General features: G+C 41.9%; 1 long non-coding RNA gene across 3 annotated transcripts in view; it reads right to left on the bottom strand.

Annotated features, from left to right (window-relative positions):
* Nucleotides 1–1051: 1051 nt before the first annotated feature.
* The window catches only part of LOC139598981 (uncharacterized), a 142791-nt gene continuing 134676 nt past the window's right edge, over nt 1052–9166 (bottom strand). For 2 of the 3 annotated variants that reach the window (XR_011682114.1, XR_011682120.1), the window contains exon 6: nt 1052–1457. This is a non-coding gene — a long non-coding RNA (uncharacterized lncRNA). Of the gene's footprint in view, nt 1458–1490; nt 8629–9166 lie in introns of those variants that run through there. The other variant, XR_011682117.1, reaches the window with a different exon arrangement.

Genomic DNA, 9166 nt, shown 5'->3' with positions numbered 1-9166 from the left:
CAAAGAACAGCTGAAGAAAAAATTTCAAGACAACTTCAGTTAGAAAAATCACAGTTACTAGTTTATAAACAGCATTTAAATGGTGTATTCAGAAGGCATTCCTAAGAAGAATGCATCTGCCAGTAAACTGTCCCAGGTCATCTGTAGAGCACTGGTCAAACACAATAGCCTGAAGCCTGGTCAGCCTTTTATTAAGAGAAGGACCTTTTTAAGAACTGTAGAGCAAATTAATTGATTTGGTTTCAGGTAAGACTATTTCAACCCTTGTTTCCCACATTGCCTCCTGCAGTGGAAATATTACCTTGTCATGTGTACAGTGCAGAGAACTTCAGGATGGTAATGAATATTGAGCCAACATTTCTCTTAGTGGCCAGTTTTCTAAATGTGGGCCGGCAATCATATGCACATGCACTAATCAAGCTTCTCTCTTTCCACAGGAGGCTGCTTAAAGAGATATATGGTAGTAGGATTTGTGCTGTGTTGCTCAGGGACTAGGGAACAGATGGAGAAAATTTAATTCCCAGGGCCTATGGCTGCTAGGGGATTCCCTCGTGCCACTTAAGTCTTTGAAGTAAAAAGAAAGAAAGTTTCTCAAACCACAAAAAGAAAATTTTACTCCCTACTAACTTGTCTATTTATTTTAAAAAACTCTTTCAGCAGAGAAAACATTTCTCTGCAGCAGATATAACAGCTGCCCCAAATCCATGGAGCAATCCCATGGTGTACACTTGTGGTTGTCCTGCCAATTTCCTTTTTAACTAAACCACAAAATGATGGGATGCCAACCACAAGAGAGCAAATTATTCTGATGTTCAGCACTTACGTGTGGAGAATATTAACTGACCCCCTTTTTGATTAATTGGACCTTTTAATGCCATTAGGGAAAGGGTTAGGTTATAGTTTCCTACTGAGTGGGACAGGCAAGTGGCACAAAGAGCTTATAAATCACCCAGCTCACAGGGGCTTCAGCAGCCATGTAAATATACAGATGTGGACAAAATAAAAGTTAATTGTGTTGTTAGTCTCATGAACAGAAACACATAGACAAGTGTTACTTTGAAGAAAACAAGCTAATTTTAATTATGGTAAATGCAGTTATTATTGATGACAGCTGGCTGCTGGATTGAAGCATCTCAGGGTGCTCAGTCAGAATGCAGGAAAGCCAACAGGACTTGGCAATGTAGAACAGGAGTCACCAGCACAAAGGTGTCAGACAAGTGTGGCTGTCACCAGGTGATGGGGTGATGTCTAGGACATGGCAGTCCACTCTGAGAAGCCTCTAGCCAAGGAGTGCTGCTTGTTTATTGCACTTTGAGCAATGAAAAATGCAAGTATTGAGTGAGGTTGCTGCCAGGACAGGACTGAAGACAAGTCAACAGGAACCAAATTCTTGTCCTTTTTAAAGCCACGGGGTTTGCTTCCCTTCTCTCCTCTGGCCTCTAATTTCCAGTCAATCTCTAAGAGAACAAATGAAGATAATATTTAACCTGTAATTTAAGCCATGGCAGAAGAAAAAGTGACCAAAGTAGTGCTGGGGATCTTTTAGCTAACAGAGCAGTTAGCTGCTCTTTTGTTGACTCAGCTTAAAAGAGTGAAAAATGTTTGTATTTATTTTAGGAAAACATCAAAGAAGCATCCTTCCAACCCTGACTATAGCCTCTAGGTACTTGTGGTGATTACTGCCATAGCAGCTCTTTTTTGAACTTCTTCCTTGGAATAGGAGTCTAGCTTCTTTGGTCTTTCGTCTTCTATCTCACCCTCTCAGAGAGTGGAAAGCAGTTGCATCCCTGAAATTAAAGTCCATACAAAGACTCATTTATTTGCAGGTTTCAGTTCCCAGTGTGGAGCCGGAATGGGATGAAGGGGGATTTAATTGTGTTGTAATATCCCTGCCAGAGGAGCAGTCTGGAAAATTGCATAGCATTAAGATATAATCTCCCCTCTGTCTTTTGACCCCCATCTTCTCACTTCACCTGCTCCAGTCCCTCAGAAAGTGGCCAGCCCAGCTGAAGGAGGGTGTTTGCAGGCTCCATCAATCCAAGAATGTGAATTGGATTTACAACCCCTTTGTGGGAACCTACCTTGAGGTGCTCCCTGAATTTGCAGCAAAATTTCACCCTACACATGGCCTCCTCACCAAAGTTCCTCATTCAGTGGCTTAAACTGTTGGTTTCCACCAAAACTAGCGCAAACCCCAACTTGTGGCATAGCATCCTCCAGCTGCAGGTGGGGAGAGTGCTGACACACACCCTGTGAGGTCCTACACTCTCTCCCTTCACCCACCCTTGGGTCCTAAACCCACAGAGGGACAGCCAAATGCCAGGCACTGAGGGCATGCAGTCCCATCCCACCCTGCATGAAGTAGAAAAGGTCAAGGACAAGGAGATGATCCTCTTGGGGAGAATCTAGGCAAACATTCCATGCAAGGAAGCATGCAGCATTTAACCTCATGGCTGTCTCTATGCAGAGATCAAATTGCCCCATCTCTGGCAGAGCCTAGCACAGGGACAGCCCCAGGCTACAGGGATGATCTGGGCTCAGGAGAGAGGGACTGTGGCCCCAAGAGAGGGGCTGAGAGGTGAAAGCTGCTTGGTTCCTCCTCTTACATGCTGCCCCAATGCACAGGAAAATTAACAGGCACCAGAAAAAGGCACGTGAAAAAAGGAGAAGTGCAAATTGCCTTTTCATTTCACAAACGAGGAGGGAGAGGCAGGACAAACTCCTGCTCCAGGTCCAACTCCTTTCATGTATACTTCCTGGGGCAGTACAGTTATGTGCCTGCCTAATAACTCCGTCTAGCTCCAGGTAAGCAGTCATTAGTTTTCTCGGGAAATGCTCGAGCAGTAAGATACAAAAAGTGGGTAAATTTATTCAGTCCTCAGTGCTGAAGTATATATAGAGAGAGATGTATAGATAATGCACATAAAAATACAGATACAGGGGTACACACACATAGAGAATAATAAAAATAGATAGATCTGGTACTACTTTTTGTAGGGTTGGAATGCAAAGAAAGAAAAAGAGGGGGACATATGAATTTAATAAGCTCAGGCATAATTGCCATGAGTAAATGTTAATGCATAGGGATGAACTTTTATTTTTACTTTATACATATTAATAGGCTGCCTCTTTGTGAAAGAGTGACATCAGACATTGATAAATTTGACAGAAGTGAAAGGAAAAAATGGTTGCACTATTAGGAACATTCCTGAGGTGGTGTTGAACGGTGGCTTTGATATATCAGCCTTCAGTTTCTGAGCACATTCGTATTAACTTGTGTATACATCCAGAATTCAAATGAGCTGCTCCTTTAGATGCTGACTTTTAGCAGCAGTCCCACCAGACAGGCTGGAATCAAACCTACAGTTTCAGAATGTGGAATAGTATAATTTTCTCAGTACAGTTTGTGCCTGCTGACTTTCTCAGAAGATTAGAGAAAGAGGAAGCATATAGCAGGTCGTTAAAGATCCACACAAGGCTGAAGAGTGGAAAAAAATCTTCAATGAACACACTGCTCCAAGTACACTCTCCTATGCCAAGAGATCTGTGCAAGGCTGTGTTTATAAAATTGCTGAAAACAGAGATGACAAATTCCTTGGAATGTATTCACTTAAAGGCAAGTGAGGGCTAACCACTGATATCTGAATACCTCAAAAACATCTGAACATTGGTGCATTGCCCAAAATGGATGCTCTTTATAACCCTTCAGAAAACCTCTGAGAAAACAGTGCTACACCTGCAAGATATGTATTTGTCTGGAAACATCATACCAGTACAGTAAGTGTCTGAGAATCTTACAGTAAAGCCAGCATACACAGGTGCATCACATGGCTTAGGATTCACAGTGAGCCTAGGAATAAATAAAAAGCTGAATCCATGCATCTTTTTCTCATTAGTCCATTGCTTTTAAAAACTAGACATCAGGAGGCTGGAATTTTAAGATGTGAGTTAATACTACTGACACACACTTCTGAATAGCTTCAAACCAAAGCGGGGGGGGGGGGGGTGAAAGAAAAAAAAACAACCAAGAAAGGAAAATATTTGGGAAGTGGAAAAGGAGGCAGCCATGGAAAATGAATATATAAAGAGAAGAAACAGAGATGAGTGAATGTGTGCTAGATTATATTCATTAGTTTACTAGAAAATTTTGGTTTGAAATTTAGGCAATTCAGTGAGATTTCTGTTATAATGTCTGCTTCTAAAAGACAAAAGGAAAATTCTTTTTTAAAAAGTAAAGTATTGAATAACCATTTTCCCCTCCTTTTCCTCATTAGAGTACAAGTACTCTCTTTGGAGACTGTTACAGAAATTAGAAATAAATATTCACCTTTCTTTTCATCACATAGGAATTAGGTTTTTATCCACTTTTTATCTAGTTTCATACAACAGTTAAAAATATTGGGGTTTTTTTCTCTTTTAAAAATATCAGTCTCCTTTTGGTAAGCAAATGTAGGACATCATCTATATTTTTACTTTTTTTTCAGGTGTCAACCATAAGACTGCTGGTAAATTAATTAGCCTGTATAGCCAAGATTATGAGCAGCAAACTAATAACAAACATTAGCTCTTCTATGCAAAAAAATCCAAGCATTTGAATCTATTCAAGACAAACAGTTTTTATCAGACCTACTGTATATTTGAATCTCTCAATGCCTAGTATCACAGCATGCTTAGTAGTTAAAGATAATTAAAGTAATAATACACCTGTTAACTGTGGAGATACTGTGCCTAGCATCAAACTGCTTAGAATTACTAACATGAACTGGCTGAAGGGTTGAGGATGCAGTTTGCATGTTCCTGCTGGCAAAGAGAAGCCTCACACCCTCAACCTGTTATCAGCGAAATAAGGCAAGAGTCCTTCTATTTCAGAGCAGAGGCCACAGCCTAACAGACCAACCATCTCACTGATCATTGTCTTCTTCATAATCAGGTGGACCAATTTCCCTCTTTTTCATCTGCCAGAAACAAGTGGGTTTTTATTAATATCTCTCTTAAAAGTACTCCAACTGCTTACTTGTGCTCTAAATTGCTGCTAAGTGATTAACTCATCTTTTACCTTCTCTTAAAGAAGCAAGCCTCTTCAAGATGGGACCTGAGTTTTCCCTCAACCCACGTTTTCAGCATCATCAACATCAGCATTTTAAGTAAGCATCGCTGTCTGAAGAGCAGATTGCTTCTGCATGACAGAAGTGCTCAAATACTGTGCTCCTATTCAGCAAAAAATATATTCAAAGACCACAGATAAGCAGACATTATTTAAAAGATCCTGTTTCTAGAAAGCAATATGCTCTCTGTAAGGAGAGAGGTGTTTTATTTAACTGGCAATGACCACTCTTACTCTGAGCTGGCAACAGCCTGCAACACCAAATACATCCAAGTGTTTTATTCAGCCGTGGATACTCATTTTCCTCCTCCTGCAGATACATTCTTTCTATGCATCCAGTGGCTAGAAGCCAAGAAACTCATTTCGCGCTTGGTAATTCATTGCTAATCAGTGTTAATCTGTTTGGGAAAACATGTATGGCTCAAGCACAGAGAATCAGATCAGTTTGGCTGCTTTGTTGGTGACAGTTCACCACCAAGAGCAGGTCTCTGACCTCTTCCATGGGACCCACATCAAGGTTCACTTACTCATGTAAGCTGTTCCATACGGAGAAGTTTGTCTTTTTGAGACATGGAAATTTAAAATGAAAGTAACAATGAATTCTGGTGCAATGTGCACCAATTTCACTATTCACATCTCTGGGATCAGTAGTCACTACTAATACAAATTTACCACTGCAAAGCTTGTGGGAGCCTGCCTTGGTCCTACTGAGATATACTCAAATGAAAAAAAAAAAAAGGGGGGGAGAGCTTTGTAAGGAAGGTGCCAGCTTTGCTTTGAATTTTTGGCACTTGAATTTCTATGGGGCAGATATCCATCAGCCCAACATTTTATATGGGCAACGATTAGGAGCAAAATTCGTATTACAGAATCATGGAATTTGTTGAGTTGAAAGGAACACACAAGGATCATCGAGTCCTACTCATGGCCCTGCACAGCACCATCCCCATGAGTCACACCATGTGCCAAAGAGCATCATCCAAACACCTCTCAAGCTCTGTCAGGCTTGGTACAGTGACCACTTCCCTGATGAGCCTGTTCCAGTGCCCAACCACTCTTCCGGGTGAAGAACATTTTTCTAATATCCAACCTAAATGTCCCCTGACACAATTTCTGGCCATTCCCTTGGGTCTTGTCACTGGTGACCACAGAGAAGAGATCAATGCCTGTCCCTCCTCTTCCCCTCACAAGGAAGTTGTGACAGCAGTGAGGTCTCCTCTCAGTCTCCTCTGGGCTAAACAGACCAAGTGACCCCAGCAGCTCCTCATACGGCTTCAGCTCCAACCCCTCACCATCCTCATGGCCCTCCTTTGGAGGAGGCCATTAAGCTCTCCAATAGCTTAATGTCTTTTATGTTTTGTGCCACCTGAAACTGCCCCCAGCACTCAAGGTGAGGACGCCCCAGTGCAGAGCAGAGCAGGACAATCTCCTCCCTTGCCCAGCTGCTGATGTGCCTGATGCCTCTGAGGACACGCTTGGCCCTCCTGGCTGCTGGGGCAATACTGGCTCATGTTCAACTTGCCAGGACCCCCAGGTCCCTCTCATGGGTCAGCATTCCCCAGTCTGTATGTCCGTCCTGGGGCGGTCCACAAACACAACCCTGAAAATTGCAGCTTCCCCATAAAAACAGCTGTTGACTGGGAAGCAAATGGAAACAAATACCCCAAACTTAGTGAAATGTTACAACACTTGGCTTTGAAACCCTGGGAAGATGCTCAGACAACAAATATTGATTTTACTTCATGCAAAATAATGTTTATGTTACTGCTGCAAGATTCTGTCCCTGATACTTTCCTGTAGGCGTTGAGCCATATGTTTCTGCAATACAGCAAAGGCACAATTAAGCTCCTCTGTGGGACGGCGCCCTGCCAATGCCAGCGCTCTCCCAGGCGGGAGCACTGCAGAGAGGAGCCAAGGCACACATAGGCTGCGGGCACTCCTGCGCCTCACCCTCCATCCGAGGGTGGATTTTGAGTCAAGACTGCTGAGGCATGTCTCAGCTCAGCTTGACGGATCCGTCGGGTGGTTATTCAAATGCGATGCTGTCCCAGCCTCATCTGGAACGCCTGCATGACAGCATTTCCCACTCACCCAGCTTTTTTTTTTTATTCATTAAAAATAAGACAGCGTGAGCCTCTGAGAAACCTGTCTGTAAAATAAAGGTCTGCATTAAAGCCAGGTATGAAAAACTGTTTTCCTGACAAGCAGTTGCTGTTTGGAGGTGCATCTATCTCCCAGGGAATCGGTTATGTGCCAGCAACAGAGAAACAATCCCATACAAACAGCAACATTAGGGGAATCTTAAGGCTAAAATTTAAGCACTAAAAAGACAGAGTGCACCTCAGGAAAAGCTAGATTAGCTACCTTATCACTGCTTGCACGCATGCATACAATATTACAACCCTTAATTAAGCAGATATATTTTCTCTCTGATAGAATGAATCAGATGGTCTTCTAGATTTTCTGTGTTTAGCATATATTAACAATTTGTCTCTTTACTGTGTGTCCATCATTTAATTACCATAAAAGCCCCCTAATCCAATGTTTGCTTGGTCATCTTCATGACATAAACCCCTATCTCAAAGGTACTCATTTTAATAATTTCATCAGTACAGATGTACAATGCTTTCCACAAGACATTTTTCTCTTTAGAGACAGATGTACTTCTTAGCAGTAATTCATTACTTATTACCTCGCAAGCTGTTTTTCAGACAAATAAGCTCACAGTTCCATTACCAGTATCTTTTAATGATGTTTCTGTTTCAGATTTCTTTATCATTGGAGTCTAATCCAAATTTCACTGAACTTTCCCATTAATTTTAGTGAAAGGCTCTGTTCTTCATTTTCCAAGCAGCTCAAAGCACATCTCAGGAAAATCTGTATACTATTTATTCAAAAAGACATTTTAAAATAGAAAGCAAAATATTTCTTTAACATTAAATCGCTTCTCTAATGAGCAAAACCTCCTACAGAGGTTTTTCACTAGTTAGCTGAGAGTACATCCTAGAACACAGTGAGTGAAAGAAACCTGCATGTTGAATGATGAATGGGAGCAGGGTGTTTTCAGAATTACTTCAGAGGGCAGCACAAATGAGTTTCATATGTAGCCTTGCAAAATCATCATGTTGGGCAAATTTGAAAGCTTATTCAATATGGTAATGTTAAGCCTGAGAGCAGATAGATTACTAAGGGTGACAGAAGAATAAGGTGGTCTCTGGATCTCTGGGCTATGCACCAGCTATTCCATGCTTCTAAACACAGCAGTGAATCTTGGAAGTTTTCATGCTAGGGGACACAGTCTGCAAAGAGACATAACACTGAAAGGCAGAGTCTCTGTAGAGTGACCCTTTCCTTTATTGCACTCTCCTGAGATTCCATCTGGATTACTGCATCCAACTCTGGGGCATCCAAATTAAGAAGGACACCAACCTGTTATGCAGCCTCAGAGGAGGGCTACTACAATTATCAGAGGGCTACAACACTCCTTCTATGCAGTCAGACTGAAAGAGTTGGGGTTGCTCAGTCTGGAAAAAAGAAGGCTTTAAGAAGACCTTGTAGCAGCCTTTCAGTCCATAAAGAGGACTATAAGAAAGCAGCAGAAGGACTAATCACAAGGACATGTAGTGATAGGACAAGGGAAAAATGGCTTTACACTAAAAGAGAGCAGGATTAGATTAGATTAGATTAGATTAGATTAGATTAGATTAGATTAGAAAGAAATTCTTTACTGTGAGGGTGGTGAGGAACTGGAACTGGTTGCCCAGAGGAGTTGCGGATGCCCCATCCCTGGAAGTGTTCAAGGCCAGATTGGATGGGGCTTTGGGCAACCTGATCTAGTGGAAGGTGTCCCTACCATGGCACGGGAGTTGATAGTAAATGATCATTAATGTTCCTTACAACTCCAAGCATTCTGTGACTTCCCTGCAATTCTCTGTACTAAACAAATTTCTGGTTACTGGAACCCTAAATTTCACAGAGCAAAGGACTTAGGTCTTTGAGGACCTTCTGAAAATCCTACCTTATTTTATAAAGTCCTTGATCTTGTGCATTCTACAACCTCTC

This window comes from Agelaius tricolor, unplaced genomic scaffold (genome assembly GCF_023055355.1).
Source record: "Agelaius tricolor isolate 1412-34295 unplaced genomic scaffold, bAgeTri1.0.p SCAF_1, whole genome shotgun sequence".
NCBI classification, from domain to species: Eukaryota; Metazoa; Chordata; class Aves; order Passeriformes; family Icteridae; genus Agelaius; species Agelaius tricolor.
This window is presented reverse-complemented; position numbering and strand designations above follow the sequence as displayed.